The sequence below is a fragment of the Pangasianodon hypophthalmus genome, chromosome 9 (genome assembly GCF_027358585.1).
Source record: "Pangasianodon hypophthalmus isolate fPanHyp1 chromosome 9, fPanHyp1.pri, whole genome shotgun sequence".
Classification (NCBI taxonomy): domain Eukaryota; kingdom Metazoa; phylum Chordata; class Actinopteri; order Siluriformes; family Pangasiidae; genus Pangasianodon; species Pangasianodon hypophthalmus.
In genome coordinates, this window is record NC_069718.1 from 22,036,853 (window position 1) to 22,055,213 (window position 18,361).

At 39.0% G+C, this 18,361-nt stretch overlaps 1 protein-coding gene across 1 annotated transcript in view; it reads right to left on the reverse strand.

The window, feature by feature from the left end:
• The window catches only part of kcnq1.2 (potassium voltage-gated channel, KQT-like subfamily, member 1.2), a 123,120-nt gene that overhangs the window by 15,464 nt on the left and 89,295 nt on the right, over nucleotides 1–18,361 (reverse strand). The window lies entirely within an intron of this gene.

Here is an 18,361-nt window from a genome sequence, read left to right on the forward strand (position 1 = left end):
CCCTTGCCAGGCTCCACTGAGCTGACCCTTCCAAAACCAACAGCTGCTGCTACTTGTCGCATCTTAAGGCTCCAGAGGCACGTGCCTCTGCTGGTCCCAAGGCGTTCCGGTTCGGGTGTTGGCTGCATAACGAGCACTCTGTCCCTGGTGGGTGTGTGGAGACTGTGAGCGGGGCAGGATCTTTTTTTCAGTATTGTTTTACTCAGACTAATGGGGAGGGACAGGAGTGAGCTGTTTTCATCACTCTAAGCAGTAGGGAAAGTAGCCTGAGGTCAAATGTTCAGTAGGGAACAGGGAAGACTGGAACCAAGCAGTAAGAATGAACTGGGGGAGTAGGGATGGGAGAACAAGGCACATAGTTTAGGGAGATAAAGTAATTTTAATAAAGAACAAAAATACTATAATCATTACCTATGACAATGTCATGAGAAACATTCTGACAGAAATGAGATGAAAAAATATGGACCTTCTTTGGACAAAGCTATTAAGAACTGTTTCCTCCCTTCATTTCTGAACTCAAACCTTATTCTTAAGCCTAATCATAGATTACTGTAGGGAATTGACAATGCATCCTAAACATATTTCAGCCCACCATTACAAATACATACAGAGTTCCAGGGTCGTGTAGACCAGTGGTTCTTAAAGTCCAGGGTACAGGGAGCCCCAGGGGTCAGTTTAGTTCTTATGGTTATTAGCCTGTTTGACTAGGCACTTGAGGTTTAATCCAAACCTCATAACTAAAAAAAACATCAACTTGGACCCTCATGCTTTCTGGCAGTAGAAAGTTCAGAAATAAAAAGCTCTATGACTACAATAAATAGCCAAAATAATGATTTAAATAATGAGCCATATCTGAAGAGTTTGATAACATTCATTAAAAATCTTTTCTGAGAAAGTGAATGGAATCTATTTTACTGTTAAAGGGGTCTCTGACTGCAAAAAGTATGAGATTGCCTGGTGTAGACACTTACTGACTGCAAAAAGTATGAGATTGCCTAGTGTAGACACTTTGAGGTGTCTGGGATATAGCTGTTAACTTTTAGGGTAAATAATCTCCTGTTCAGTTATCACAAACTCCAGCAGTATCTCATGACCATAGATTTTGGTGGGGCAGATTGATATTAATGATGACAAACAAAATTAAGTCGAGAGGCTATCTCGCTCTTATGCTATAGACTAATATCTTGTGAATGTTTAGAGTAACCCCATAATAAGCAGTTGGAAGTTGACAACATACAGTCATCAAGCATACAGTCTAGCAACTCATTTTGAGTGGTTTTAGATGTATCTTTGTTCAACTGTGTTTGATACAGCAGATGTGTGAGACAAACAAATTTCTGATGTCTGGACATTATCCACTCCACAATCCTCCTTTTTCCCTCCCAATCTTTGAAATATATCTTACAATAGAAATGGTTCGGTATGACATAGACACACTATATTTTATTAGTTTAGATTAGATGGTTATTTGTAACAAGATCTTGGTGGCCACAGAGTATGTATAAACTAGTATAATCTGGCAACCCCATTAACTGCTCTGTCCGCTGCTCCTCCCCTGAGCTTGGGGCAGCGTGAATTCTCCCTAGTGGGCCTATTAGCACTTGTTGTATTTCCCAATTTTGACCACTAGGTGCAATAATAACTCTATGGAAGCTAACGATTGTGCAACATCTAGAAAGACAAACAAATCAATGGATCAGCTTACATCTGTAAATTAGCAACATTAAATCATTAGTCACTCAAAACAGGAAATTATTTCAATGGAATTTATATGTATGAAGCTGTGTATGAGGACTTCATGAAGATTAACATTTGCTGAACAGCTGATATAAATGCAAGGGCTCTGACCCACCTGTCCCTAAGGACAGGACAGCACTGAGAAACTCTCTAAGAAACTGGTGCAGTGACTCACCCTGTGGTTCCAGTGAAAGTGTGTGCTGCTACACTTGCTCGCTCTGCCTAAACCAGTCGTCTACTGTGGAGGAGTCTGTGGTGTTAGCATTCCATGGTAACTGGGCTGGGGGTACCCGAGCACACACTGGAATGGGATTAGCTGAGTGGAAGAGTGACATTGGGAGTTCTGGGCATAGTTGTCTTGGTTCTCAGCAAGTTCTCAAGTACTTAGGAATCTAGTGATCTCTTGATTGGCCCGCTCCACCTGCCTGATGGCCTGAGGTTAGGCTGAATGTGACTCGCAGCTTCTCCATGAAACTGGTCCATACCTGGGATGTTAACTGCATTCCCCTGTCATCAATTTCCTCAGGGATGCTGTATCAAAATATGTGCATAAACATGAGCTCAGTAGTTTCAATGGCAGTGGGCAGGCTGGCCAGTGTAATAAGGCGCAGGGATCTAGAGAACTGGTTGACAATCACCATAATGACAGTGTGGATCAGAGATTCAGGGTGATAAAGTTGACCGCTAAATGGGACCATGGTCACTGTGGTGTGGATAAGGGATGGATAACTTGTAACAAACAAAGTCAAAACCAGTATAGCATGAGCAATAAACAAAGGCTTGGTAAGTCAGGCAAATATACACTGAGCGTTACTTCGTCTTGAATGAGTGTTTAGTGTGCGTTTATATAGTTTATGAGTGATTTGAGTCCAGGTGTGTGCAATCAGTAATCAGGTGTCTGTGAACGTGAGAGTGCTGGTGAGTTGGAATTGGAGTCCGGCGCCAAATCTGGCGCTGGCATGACAATGTGTAATCTTCTAGTATTTATTTAACAACAAAACAAAATAACACATGCTCTCATTATTACCAAATGCAGCATTCAAACTGTAAAATGGAGTCTGAGATACTGCATGGAATGTGACAAATTTGGTCTGAAATTTATTATTGCAGCATCCATGAGGGGAAAAACAGGTCATGTTGGCTCAGGATAGAGGAAAACACCCATAGGTTAAAGAATAAACACCCATAGGTTAAAGTAACAACAATGTTGCAGAAGGATAGCCTGCATTTTCTAATAACTGTGCACAAAAATTATAATTATATATATATATATATATATAATAATATATATAACAGGAATGATAATTTTGCATTATGATACAGTTGTGTATTGTACGAGTACGAGTTACATTAATTCCTTGAAAGACAACTAAGCCAGCATTGTGGAACTTTTGTTAACTGCTTTGATGACACCACAGCTTATCATGTAGTTTACTTGTTGTAGTGTCACAACATTCATTACAGTTTCAATGTGACTATGTACACGTACATATGTGGTTTTTTTTTACTACCTAAACTTTTGAAAGGCAAAAATATAATTATGACTTCATGTGATAAAGTGTCATCATGAACCTGTCAAACATCTTTTTCAGCAACGGATGTTCAACCTCTTCTTCATGAATTCCATCATCCTGAAACACCTAATTAAGGCTTTTCACAAAGTGTCCTGGCCTGCTGAGTATGAATGTGAGGAAGCTTCATAAATTATTATTTTTCTTTGGAAACACAAGACTAAATTTGCATCATAGTGCACAGGATTTTCCATTTTCATGCACTTGCACGATCTCGAATCAACCCTTAAACCTGTTTACTCTAAAAACAACTTTGTTTATAGAAACTGATTAACAAATAAATTAAGGATGGAGGTGTTATTGTTGTGAAGGCTGATTTGCAGCAGGAAGCACAATGCTTTCTCTCTATACTCTGTAATCCTATACACATCTACCTGTTTTTTCTCGCACACACACACACACACGCACACACACACACAGACAGGAGTTTTAGATACATGTTATATGTAGATAAGCAACTGTTTAATTGCGCTTCAAACAAAGGGGAATTTGGCAAAGACCACAGGAGACTAATGGTAGGCGACATATCCGCTGGTCTTGTGGTTTAACTGATTTGAATAAGGAGTAAACACATATGATGGAAACCATTTTCCCCACACAGAAACCAACACCTGACTTAAGCCTCCCACACTTAACAACTCACAGAGACAGTTTACAGTCTGATAATTTTGCACAAGCTCAACTTTTGCACATGCATTTTGCAACACTGCTATTTACATCTACTTATCCAATCTGCTGACTCCTGCTGTCCTGTAGTACTTACTGTATTGTGTTGCACTTGTATTGTGTTTTATTTGTCTTTGTACTTGTCTTACACTGTACATTTATTGCACCAAATGTAGGCCTTTGTGTCACGTTGCTGTATTGTATTTTCCATCATGGTTCTGAAGAAGTGACATGATGTTCCTCTGTATGGCTGGGATAACAATAAATCATGAAAAAGTAATCAACCTGACCTGGTGCTGTGTAGTGTTTGGCATTCAGAGCAACATAAACTACCTGAACCAGTAGAGCTTTGACAACATTTATTTCTTTCTTTTACTTGCAAATGCAAATTCTATAAAAGATGTGGAATTATAACACATCTAAATTGGAATAGGAAGCAGGAGTACATCATGGCCTGTGTGTAAGTTCATATCTTATTCTAGCACGTGCAAATATTGGGGGAGGACTGACAGGTGTGTGTGTCTGGTCATGTTTTTATATCTTGGTGGGGACTATAAAGACAGGAATACCTGACAGTTATGATCTTGTGTGGACATTTGGCTGGTCCCCATGAGGAAAAAGGCTTTTCTTTTAACAAAAAGGAACCATTATGGCTGTTTTAGTTGTCGAGGTTAAGGTTAGGGGTAAATTTAGGTATATTAATTAGCTGCATTATCTATTATGTCAATGGGAGGTCCTCACAAGGATAGTAAGACAAACATACGTGTGTGTTCATGTGTGTGTGTGTGTGTGTGTGTGTGTGTGTGTGTGTGTGTATGTGTGTGTGTGTGCGCGCACCTGGATCTTTGTGCGCTGTAGGAATGTCAGACTGCAGGAGTCAGTGCCAACAGTACAAGGAAATGCTTCAGTCAGCCACTACACACACACACATACACAGGCTTTTCTCTTTCACTCAGTAGTTTTCCTACATAAACAGAGCCTGAAGTCAACGACACATTTTCCTTCTTCCTAAAACCGTGCTCACATAATCCCCCTTCCTCCACTGGCATTTTTCTTCACTCTTAGGGTGCCTGTATCACTTGTCTACAAATGCACAATTACATAAAAATGAAAAACACTAGAGGGGAAACACCTATGCCTTGCAGTAAAATAAGAGAGGCCACCTGACTGGCATGTTGCTGTAACACAATATTATGCTACTTAAGTGGGGGCCAGTGACAGCTAAGTGCCCCGATGCACGACGGGTTAGAGATAAAGCTGGAGAGAAACACAGAGGCCCCAGGCTCAGTGTCCACAGCAGGGATGCAGATAGCATTGTGCTCCTGAGGGGCATTTAGTTTCCAGCTCAACTTTACCTTTCTTTGCTGGCTGCCTCGGGATCGTCTATAGTGCTTATCTGATGTGATGTGGACGAGTCGTGCTGTCAGCTGCTGGAGCTGTCATCACCCTAGTCACTCAGGTGCTGAGATAAGAGTCCAGCGTGGCTGTGTTTGAGAGGATAATGGCCCACGTTTAGGAGCGATATCAGCAGAGCTGACTTTCCCCTCCGCTCGGACACACATGTATGGATGGACATGCATGCACACGCCCATACCACACACACAATACATTTGAGTCTGTGTGTATGTGTAATTTCCTCAGTCATTCTCACAGGCCCTCTTAACACGAGTGCCCATACTGCGCAGACCCAATGGTCCCCTAACAGGCTGCTCTTTGTCTCTGTCTCCCACAAATTGCTCGAGGAATGCTACTGAAAAACAACAGCGCAGACAGATCCCTGCAAGCCCAGAACATACTGCATGTTCATTAAGCTGATTAGGCAAAGAAGATAATTAGGCAAATGAGCAAAGCATTGTGTGTGTGTGTATTGGGTTTGGAGAGTGACTATGGGAACTATGAGCAACAATGGGTGCAAACACAGAACATGCAAAATAGTAACCACAAACATTAGAGAAATTTCACAGCCTCTTTTGCTTGATTTTATGACTCTTGAAATCTACTTTGTTTTGTTTTGTCACAGCGAAAAGTGGTAAATAGAAGAACAAACCATTTGTAAAAGTCAAAGCTCATACAGAGAAAAATAGAGCATTTCCCTATAGGTGTCATATAATGTGGATCAGATTAGATTAGCCCAGACAAGACTCAATATAAACCCCTCTAGCTGACTCCCAAGGGTAGCATTTATCAATTTATGACATAGAAGACAACCTGAACACCTGAAACAGATGGCCTGCTAGACTTACAATGGGGCATGGCATGCTTAGAGAATATCAGCTGTTGATTCAGTCCTTCTGATGGGAAAAGCTGAACATTACATACTCTGGAGGAACATGATGTTTCTGTGCAGCACTTACTTTTAGATACAAACACTCTTCCCATTAATTCATAGCTCTCTTCTGCTATGTAGTTTCAAACAAACAAACAAACAAACAAACAAATAAATAAAACACTATAAAGTATTTGCTTCAGTTTGGTTTTGGTCACATGACCAACAATAGCTCAGGTGTGTTCTGGTTAACAGCAGTAGTAGCTGTATCGGTCATTTGGCCCAGTGTGAAGGAAACAGCTATTACCCCATTATGTTCTACAATTACCTTTTACTGTGGTGCTGTATAAGTATCTAATTTACAGGCTGCATTAATGTTTCCACTGCAATGCAATAATGCTGCATTTATGCTTGTCTCTGAAAGGCCCACTGAGAGTCTGCACAAATCCCACACACTGCCAGCATTGTGTTAACAGCACATTCTCCTTCAACTATGTATACCTGCATGGCATTATCTATTTTAGGGACAAGCTGACTAAACCAAAGCCCCAAGGAAAATGCCTGGAAATTCCAAGAAACATTTAGACCTATGATAATTGTCCCTCAAGAACAGATTACAAGTTGCCAACTGCAGTAAATAGAATCAAACCTTTCTATTTTGAACTGTATTTCTGGTTATTGAACCATTTTGTACCATTTGTCACTTGAAAAATAGTTAATTTAGATAACAGTTGATATGTGATAATTCATGACTTTGCTCCTAGCTGCCTTAGAATTTCACACAGTATAACTTGGATGAGTAGGAATCTTCTGAATAAAAAAGTGCTGGATTTTCTTTTCCAAGAAAATGACACAATGCTGTCATCAGAAATCAACCAACTGCTGTACGCTGCTACGTAGCGGCAGCTGTGAAAGAGCATTTGCCAAAATATATGACTGAATCTGGAGATTTGCTGTTGAGACGGAATTCCAGTCATTCTTGCTGAACCCAAATGAGCTTCCCATCCAGAGAAAGGGCTGACTGGGGGCTTTAATGGATTAGGTATTGACACATATAATGACACAGGGTGAGAGATTTAAAGGATGATCTAATCACTGGGGTTTTTTGAAGGCAAATTTCAGTCCTTTGGAATTCTCAGTTTTTGCTCACACTCTAAAACCAACTTTGCAACACGAGTTGGATAGCATTAATGTCGGGAGGCTTTTTTAATATAAAGAGTCTATTAATAGACCATTTCAGAATGAATTTCAGAATTCCTACTAATGAACTCGGGATGGCCTCCTCTACTCCAAGTTCCTCCGAGTTCAGCAAGTGACGTCAAATCAACACGGCTGCTCACAGCATCAGCAGGAAACATAGTAGCACTTCTTACCTTTAAATGAGTTATGCTATATATACAAGTATTTGTTTTAGATCAAACAACATTTGATTCATTTGTTTGTTAAATCTATAACACTGACTATTTAACACCTTGGAAATACCAAGAAACATTTAGACCTACGACAATTGTCTCTCAAGAACAGATTACAACTTACCAACTGCAGTAAATAGAATGAAACATTTCTATTGTTTGTCTGTGTAGGTTTGTCTAAGTGTACTTCTGGTTATTATTTTATACTTTTGTCACTCAGATGAAAAATAGTTAATTTAGATATCATCATTCTTTCTTTTGAGGAGGAAAATATACATCACTCATTACATTTAGTCGGCTAGCTTGTGGCAAACAAAAGACGAACATGGAGGTGTCCATGTTTATTTCCACTTTTTAGCCTGAACGCCAGGAGGTACAAAATTACAGAATTCTTTTTTAATATGTATATATATGCTTTTCACTCATGGGGTGTTGTGTAATTTAACACAATTATGTTAATGTTTAATATTACCTAAATGATACTTATTTCTCTTTAAAAAGTGTTCCCTGAGGTGCTTAAGGACAACAGCAGGAAACCATGGCAGACTTTGGAAAAAGCTTGTTCCCTCTCAAGTGAAAGTGGACTTGGGAGTGCACCAGCAACATTAATGACTCTGATTAAGTGTACGGACAAATTTAGACAAAAGCTGTAAACTACATCACATGGTGTGTGCAATCTGCAACCAAAAAAAAAAAAAAGTTAACAACCAAACAACCATGAACAATAGACGCTCTCTGATTACCAAGCTATTTTCTGTCTAATTGTGTGTGTACATAATAGGTATTGAATCTCAAAGCTTCCAAAAAACCTCACAAGAAAGACGGCAACACAAAAACAAAGACATCCAGTCCACTTGTGCCCGCCAGTAGCTAGGTTAAAATGCAGCATAATAATATGGCTTAGAAGCGTTTCATGTCAACGTGAATGCCTGTTTGTGGAACCACAACAATATCCCATGGCTAGCAACACAATATGTTGGTGGACTAAAGGACTATGGATGATGTAGTCATTAAATAACAGAGGGCACAAGGTTTGCACAAGCCACAATTGAGTCGTAATGTATCAGCAATGTCAACTGGGAGACTGAGGAACCCAAGGGACTACCCAAGAGCCACTGCGGGGACAAAGAATACACTTACCCTAATTAGACACTCATCTTCCTACCTTACGTCTCTACTGGAAGAGTCTGCATATATGTATGCTCAGCGACAAACCACTACCCCTTCATTACTCTCCTTCTGTTCCTCCATAGTGGCTCCAGTCAGGCTAAAGCAGTTCTCCCCCCTTCTCCACACACGCATACACACTGACACACACACACCAAAAACACACACGGCCTTACCCTCACCCCACTCTCTCTCCCAGCAAAATGAGCAACCCTACCATTAAGGATCCCTCTCACCAAAAGTCTGGAGTGTTTCACTGGGTCATCACTTTTTCCTGCACTCTAGGACTTTTTGTGTTGCTTGATCGCTCACGGCCCTATTGATAGTGTATTTATTCAATCGGCACAAAATAAACAGTTATAGGACAACACAAGCAGCTAAATTCAGCCGCACAATCATAAGAGATTACTGTAGCTGTGCCACAGCCCAGAGACTTTGATCATAGTGCTAGAGAAACAGAGAGGTCATGTGACTGAACACACAGAAACACGCACAAGTGTCTGGCTTCTTCATCTCCAGTCTGGTTGAAGTAAACAAAAACACTTCCCTCACTGAATGCAGCTGCAGCCTGTCTGACGGGGAAGATCACGTGACAGATCCAGCGACAAACACAGTGTGTTATTGTAGTAGTGGCTGGCAGTGTATCATTTGGAGGGTGGAGTCCTGATCAGGTTTCTCTGCACCTCGCTTGCTGTTTTGTGATTTTGCTAAAGAAAGAAAAGGGGCCCAGGAACGCAAGCATTGCTTTGGAGTAATGCACTGTAACACAAGTGGTGGTTAACCATGGTGAGCTGGCGCACAGGCCCACACACACACAACAGCACATAAAAAATCATGACCTGTCCTGTGTGTACAATCTGGTAGAACTCTTACAAAGAAGTGTATTTTCATTATTCTAGTCAGTTAAAGTGATTTTTATTGTTTTCCAACTGCAATCTCTTATGAACATTATCAAATTTAATCCAAAAAGTTTTTTGGAAAATGATCAGTGTATGTGTAAATAGGAGGAGATGTAAGATGGAGAAGTGATGTGTTAAAGGTAATTTAGTAACAGAAACATTTAGGCATTGCACTGAGCTGGTTTTTACTGCATAGCACAGCTACTCCCGGTTTATGTCACACTCCATTTTGCAGACTAAATTAATGGGCCTGAAAAGTAGAGAGGCACCGCAGTTACTTACTACTCCACATAAACCAGAGCGTGTGGGGGAGCACAGAAACAAAAAGGAAATGATATGGGACCAATAAAGCCATTTATTTCATTCTAAACACAGTGACCTGCTCATAACCTTTTAAAACAAGTTCCTTTGTCTGAACGGGACAGAGTGAAAACGAGTTCCCCACCTAAGAATGATTAAAAAAAATTGGTTTACATTACATAATGATGTACATTGATGGCTGTCTTTAATTGTCTAAACTGAAATTGTTAAGAAATTACTAATGTTTTGTTTTGTATTTTGCCCTTAGTGTTACCCCCGAGGAAACCCACATTCACTTGAAACTTATCCTTACTTTACATACATATATATATATATATATATATATATATATATATATATATATATATATATATATATATATATATACACACACACACTATGCACACTTTGAATTAAGTGAAAGTCTCAGAGCATGTCCAGACAAGTCCAATGGTCTGCATCCTGAGTGACGAGTGTAATGGACCACAGACTGCTCTGCCAAGTTTCCTCCTTTTGTTTCATGTATGAATTGAGCCTAAATCAAACTGTGGCAAATTTTACCCTACACACAGTTCAAAAAGCCCACAGCAGCAGCACAGGAGACTACTAGAGCCTTCATTGCCTTTATCCAGTATAGGGGCTACTGGGAATCTATAGTGTGAGTGTGTTGAGTTCAAGTCCTGCTATAGCATGAGGAAATGGACACTGCCCTCAACAATGGCCTTAAATAACCCATGCTCATATTATTTGCCAGTTGAGCAAAGTAAAACTCTTTGTTGCCACTGGAGAGTGAAATCAACAAATACATATAAATACACTACTCAGTATGGTCAGACATGCTCCTACCTGCCCTTACTTCCACATGTGGGCAAGCTTTGGACCAGGGCTGAACCAAAGCTACTTTTAACTGCTTATTTGTTCTGACCACACCTGTCTCCGTGGCCTCTAATGTCTGTCTAGACTTCAATACCTGCTCAGAATGATCCAGAGCAGGAATGCCATGGTTACGGCAGACATTCAATACACATATTCAATAAAATCAACAATTAAATTAATTCAAAAACTGTAAAAGAATAAGAATTATCAACACTTTTACTACTAACTAGTAAACTGCAAAAAAGCTTATCTTAGCAAGTGCAAATATCTTGTAAAATAATAGTATTTCCTATTATAAGATTGCAATGAACTAAATGTAAGTTTATTAAACTTATTTCTAGAAATTTGTACTAACTTTTCTTATTTGTTACTTATCTTATTAAATTTTCATCAAGCAGATAATTTTGCTTCTTTCTAAAAATAAATGCTAAAAAATAATCTGACAATAGAATAAGACTATTTCAAGCTTGAAATTAGTAAAAGTGGCTAGCACTAGGCTTAATATTCTTCTATTTGGGTTACTGTAATCATAAACCAGGAAATACAAGCTCTATTTGGCTATATTCAAGGTATTTCCACTTGCTATTGTAATTTTCTTCAGTGTAAATCTCTTCCATTTCCATTGTCAGAAAACATATTCTACCTTCTTAATGCAATCCATTAAAATCTTTTTCCTTTCAGCAAAAAACTCAAGATCGATTGAAAACCTTTCATGAGGATAAATGATGAACAACAGACCTGGCTTTAAGACTGTTGCCTTAAGTGTCTTGCGGCTCAAAAAAGTGACACATATTAACAGCTTTGCATCTTATAATGTGGTTAAATTTTGTTTTACTGTTGGCTGTGTTAATGTTAGGCAACTACTGGAATGTTTCCTCTTCATTCTGGAGCTATTATAGAATATTTGTATATTTGAGACAGTATTCGGCCAGATAGTTGCAGCCCTACTCATAAGCACCAAATTTGTGCAGCAGTTAGCTTTGCCTCTTTACAGCTCTAGTGTCCCCGATTCGATCTTCAGCTCATGTTACTGCCTGTGCATGTCCTCCTTGACTCTAAATTGCTCCTAGGTGTGAATGACTGTGTCAGTGTGTACGTGTGTGTCTGTGGGTGTGTGTGTGTGTGTGTGTGTGTGTGGTGTCCTGCAATGGACTGGTGTTTCATCCAGGGTGTAGTTCTGTTTCACACCCAGTATTCCCGGGATATGTTCTGTATCCACCACAACCCTCTGTATCCACCACAGCCCTGACTGAGATAAAGCATTTTTTGAAGATGAATGAACGAATGAAAGATTGAAAACTAAATTTTTAAACACTACAGTGTTTCGTTTTAGCATTTTTGAGATTCCTGGTGAATAACACTAGTCTGATTCATCTGATTAATTGCATTCAGTTTTATAATGACATTGTGCAGCAACCAGATAACACTATACAGCACAAAATGCTTTGTTAATATTAAAAAAAAAAATGAACATTTTTTTCAAATTCCTTCTTAGACAAAGAGTACATGTCCAGTAATTGTTGCTCTGCATTTCACCATGGTCTGTGTTTCCTAAGTAATTTCCTATTAAGTGCACAAGTCCAGTCCTGTTTGTGTAATCATGACCAACCCTGCAATAAGCCTGAGGCATACACTGGATATGTGCTGTGTCTCAGATAAGATTGGATGGACTGTCCTGCACAACAGGTGTGTATGTGATTGTACGTGTGTGCGTGTATATTAACCACATGCTTGTAACATTTACTGACTTTTCATGTCTGAACACTTCAGCCACCAACAAGACCGATCACCCTTCACCAGTTAGTCACATGGGGAGAGGCTGTGATGTCATATAGGGTAATCTATCTTCATGAAGACTGCAGACAGTCAAAGTCCTGACTCTCTTGTTGCGAGGGAGTGGAGAAAGACACCTTCATTGGGGTATGTGTCTTTGTCCAGACAGAAAGAGACATTTGTTTGGCATATGTGTCTCTGTCCAAGCAGAATAAATCACTGTCTGACTCAGATATATTAAGAGAGTATTACTCACAACCCGCCATTCAGACATACGCCTCAAAACTTTCTGCAGTGCAAAAGACAAATGGTTTCATGCTAATGGCAAGAAAGAACTAAATACGACAGATAAAAGGAGGGAAGGATAACTGGAAGAAAGAGAGAAAGAGAGAAAGACTAAAGCAACACATATTTATCACCTCTTTATGTGTCACAGGGATGTGTCCTTATAGCCCCTTGTTTGCTTTGAAGAACCCCCAACTTTATACTTAACTCTTCAGGATGTGTTTTCAAAAGTGTCCCTTGTTCCACTTATATATAACAAGCTTCTCTACTTGTCTTTTTTTCATTTTGAGAAATACATTCACAAAGAGTCCCGTGGAGTTGTTTTTAAACCATCTCTCCTATGCCCTGCTCCAGGAAAACCAAAAACATGGAAACACACTCAGTCCAGATGTGTGTGTGCATGCGTGTCAGGGTCAGTCGGTTCACACACCTGCTGCCCTGAGGCATAGAGAGACCCATGAAACTACACAGTGGACACAACTACACTGGCCTCGCTCTCACTTCAAAACACAGGATGAGCATCTGCTCGCAGGAATATTCAATTACTTAGCTTAAGCTCTGTTGTTTAAAATCATTTGTGCCTGGTTCTTTTTCTTTGTAGTTTTTATTAGTAAATATTTAATTGGAACCACAGACTTCCTAACATGCTTCTACAAGTGCATAGTTTGGTTCCTAAGTTCAAACCCCATCCCACTGACGTCAGAGTGTTTGTTCAAGGCAACACAATGGCCAGTCAGATCTGAGAATTGTCTCCTGATCGGATAGCTCTCAGAATTGTCCAGACAATTGTTTCTGTCTAAGACTTTCAACCTGCTATATCGCTTAAAAAAACTAACCGTTTGTCTACCAAAGTACAGAAATATCACTGTAGGCTATGATGGCTCGTTAACTTTCATGTTTGCTCACCATGACAGACATTAAGACAGATTAAGTATTGAAAATTGAGTCATGTGCACGTAGTGAGACATTCAAACCAAAATTATGAACTTTTTTTCAGACATCAGACGTAAGTTACACATAAATCAGTTCAAGTTTGTGTTAATTTAACAATATGGCTTCCATTTTTCATTATTCGGCAGCTTATAAAATAGCACTTGATCCAGCACATCTTATTATTTTAGCTATTTTTTTTAGTGCAGTTTCATAAAGCTACAAAACACTAAAGCAAGGCCATAAAATTGTAATTTGCTCTAGGAATTTAGGATATTTTATGACTTTTTTTATTTTGATTTGTCAACTTAATAATATAATGCCTATGTTTTGGTTAATTCAGTGCAGTCTATAAAGAAAATATGTTTATGGTTAATATGCTTTCAGGGATAAACTGACAAAGCATGTATCTGCTACAGCTCACTTTATGTAGGCCAAGTGTTGTTCACAATTTTATGAATAAAAAAATTTGCTCGTCGAAAAAAAGCTGTATCTAAAAAAAATTCATATATATACTGTACACATACACACACACACACACGCTCACACACATATATGTATATATTGGCTTCAAATGGCAATACAAAGTTTTTTTTAAGTGTATTCATAGCTCAAAATATAATTTTCAGTGTGACATGTGGTTACACTTGAGATGATATCGAGGAAGAAAAATCAATTAAAGTTCAAGGTCAGACTTGAGTGTAACTGAGAAATGTCTCTGTTTTCTTCAAGCTCCATCCCACATGCTCTTGTGTAACTGTCTGAACAGTGCCTCGTAAAATCTGGGCTCTGAATAGAAATGTGTGCAATTTAGGTATTAACACTACGAGCACTTACTCATCTCTGAATACACCCACACACTGCATAGAACAGGAAACATCAGTCTTACAGAATATATATCAATATCTAAAATACAACAACTGTGTACAATACAACAAAGGGGGAGAATTTGGTGATTCACTAAATTATTTGTAAATGCACATCATATGCCTATAAGATCAACGTTAAACTAATTAGAAAGCAATCACTGATATAGGTTTCCTAGGACATTAAAAGTAGTGCATGACTAAATGTATTTCAAATGAAGGGCATCTGTTAGCTCACACCCTGTTAGCTCACACCCTCCAATATTCCACATCAGTTTAATAGTAATATGAGCACAACAGGTCCACCATTTTGCCTTTACACTCTGGTTTATGCTACTAATCAGAAATGCAGTTAAAGATATGCTAAATGGGTCATGTACAGAATAGTTGGTTCACACATGGCTGAGAGAGACAGGGAAAGTCTAGCAAATATTTCAGAGGAAAAGGATTTCAGTGTTATACACACAGGCTAGACAGAGTGCAGCGGGTTGGGACTGAGCCATGAAGCCCAGAGCATGTGCCAGGGTGCTTGTTTGGCAGAATGCCATAATACTAAGGCTGTCCTGTAAGAAGTGCCATGCAACACAAAACACGGATACGCCTAGCAGCTTCCACTAAACACAGCTGGCCTGCACTTAGTCTGAACTAAAGCTGCCTTTACTCTTTGCACGCTCATACATACACACATACTCAGATGCATAGTCTGCCTATGCCAATATATTATTTAGTGTGTTGCGGAAGCAACACATTAACTGTTCTCCGATTCTATTTAAAAATGACAACAATGCACAATGACCGTGAATAAAACATAAGAATATTTACAACTCATATATGTGAATATAGTGAACCTATAGCCTCAGTGATAAGGGAAATGGCTAAACATTTTCCTACTCCTTTTTAACTTTCACTCCTATCAATTTATACTCTATTTGTGTAACTGTATATTAGCTGAAACCAGTAAGTCAACTCTTTTCACTTTATTTAGTAACATCGAGAGAGATACAGTATAATTAAACTATGCTGTATCACCTTTAACATGGTCATACAACTTGTGGTCCAGTGTTTGCTGACTATTATTTACATTATAATGGTAATTATTTGGCCATCGCCAAACCAAGACACTGACTATCACGGAGTACCACAGCTGGTAGAAGATAATCACCGGTACTGTTGCTAAAGTCTCAGTTTCCTTTTCAGGGTTGCTATTAGTGTTGCTTCCATTTCCAGATGTGGCATTAAAGGATTTGGAGGACTGATATCTGATATCCAGATCTGCCTTCGATTCCACCCTACTAATGCACCCCTGAGCAGGGTATTAAAACTGTAATAATATGAACAGTTTGTTTCCAAAATAGGTTCTGTGTTTTTATCAACATAATTGAATGCTTATGGGTCACTACATATATGTACGTACTAATCACGGCTTGTTTGTTTAGGGGTTTAAGACATAGGTTTCTTCGCAAAATGCATTACTGCCACATCTGTTTTTCAACAAAGAGCAATATAGCCTAGCATAATTAAATCTCAGTGCCTGAGAGCTGTATTTATAGTCAGCAAAAAAAAAAAAAATTAGGCCAATATATACACCGAGCAGCCATAACATTAAAACCACTGACAGGTGAAGTGAATAACAAGTCAATAACATCTCGCTACAATGGCACTTGTCAAGGGGTGGGATATATTAGGCAGCAGGCGAACAGTCAATTCTCGAAGTTGATGTGTTGAAAGCAGGAAAAATGGACAAGCGTAAGGATCTGAACGACTTTGACAAGGTCCAAATTGTGATGGCTAGACGACTGGGTCAGAGCATCTTCAAAACGACAGGTCTTGTGAGGTGTTCTCAGTATGCAGTGGTTAGTACCTACCAAGAGGGGTCCAAGGAAGGACAAATGGGGAACCGGCGACAGGGTCATTGGCGCATGGGGAGCGAACTCTAGCCCATCTGGTCCGATCCCACAGAAGAGCTACTGTAGCACAAATTGTTGAAAAAGTTAATGTTAGCTATGATAGAAAGGTGTTAGAACACACAGTGCTGCACATACAGTAGCTGCAGACCAGTCAGAGTGCTTACGATGACCCCTCTGAAGGCAAGCCAGTGGAGGCAGTGTGATGCTCCCGGTTTGAGGAACATGACAAAGAGTTCAAGGTGTTGACTTGGCCTCCAAATTTACTAGATCTTAGTCCGATTGAGCGTCTGTGCGATGTGCTGGACAAACAAGTCTGATCCATGGAGGCCCCACCTCGCAACTTACAGGACTTAAAGGATCTGCTGCTAACATCTTGGTGCCAGATACCACAGCACTCCTTCAGAGGTCTTGTGGAGTCCATGCCTCGACGAGTCAGAGCTGTTTTGGCGGCACAAGGGGGACCAACACAATATTAGGCAGGTGGTTTTAATGTTATGGCTGATGGCTGATATGGTCATCTGAGAGAAAAAAGTGAAATTAAACTCATAACTTGAGAGAGGAGCTCCTGTCCAGTGTAAACACGTAAACATAAAACTGAATTCACATATCATTGAATTCATACCTTACTAATTTATGGCACTCAGAAAGATACTCATGGCATTGTAAATGTATTTGATATCGTTGATAATAATTTATATATGTATGTGTTTATTGGAGTAGTGTTACTTTTCCATTTAAATATGTGATGAATTAAAGATGATTTTGGATCCTATCTATTACTTCTCATTATTTATTATCTATTTATTCATTTATTCATTCATTTGTTTATTTATTTACATGAAAATGTATTGTTAGCCAATAGCCAATAGACATCTTTAATCCCATGGGATTCTATTGGTTCTGGTGCATATATTGACATATTGTATACTATAAGAATAATTTTCTTTTGTTTATCAAAAATGTGTATTTGTAGGCTGTATAATATTTGCATAAATAGATATGTGTGTCTTTACACATGCTTATGCTTAAATAAAGTTAAAGAATATTAAGTGAAATACTTGTCTACTGGGCTTATTTTAAAAAATCATTAATTGCCAAAATTGCCACAAAAAAAAAATAAATAAAAAACTAAGATAAGAAAAGAAAATAAGAAAATCATATTTCATATTTATATCTGTGATAACAGGAAACACAGGCATTATATCTGTGATAACAGGAAACACACTGAACAATGACCTGGATACAAGTGGACTGTTTACCAAAAGACAAAATAATTTAAAATGTATGATATTAAGTGGACATAATCACACTATTTATCTTTTTAATCATTGTAAAATCTATGGCATGTTTGGCTTCCTGTACCAAGAAAACAATAGGAAGACCTGCCTTGTCATTCTTGTTATGGTTGGACTGCACAATGCAACATAAAGATTGTGCTATCATTTCAGATTGCTCTGACCTGACTGAGACTCCAGACTACTGAGTACTGTGTGTGTGTGTGTTTGTGTGTGTGTGTGTGTGTGTGCGAGAGAGATGTGTCTAAATGAGCCAGTCAAAATACAGGGTGTGGATACTATCTGTATCAGAGACGAAGATCCAGAAGAACATCCAGTTATCAGAACATCAGCACGAGCTTAGTCTGAGACACACACACACGCACACCCCCCCACACACACGCATACACACTCACCCTCACACACACACTC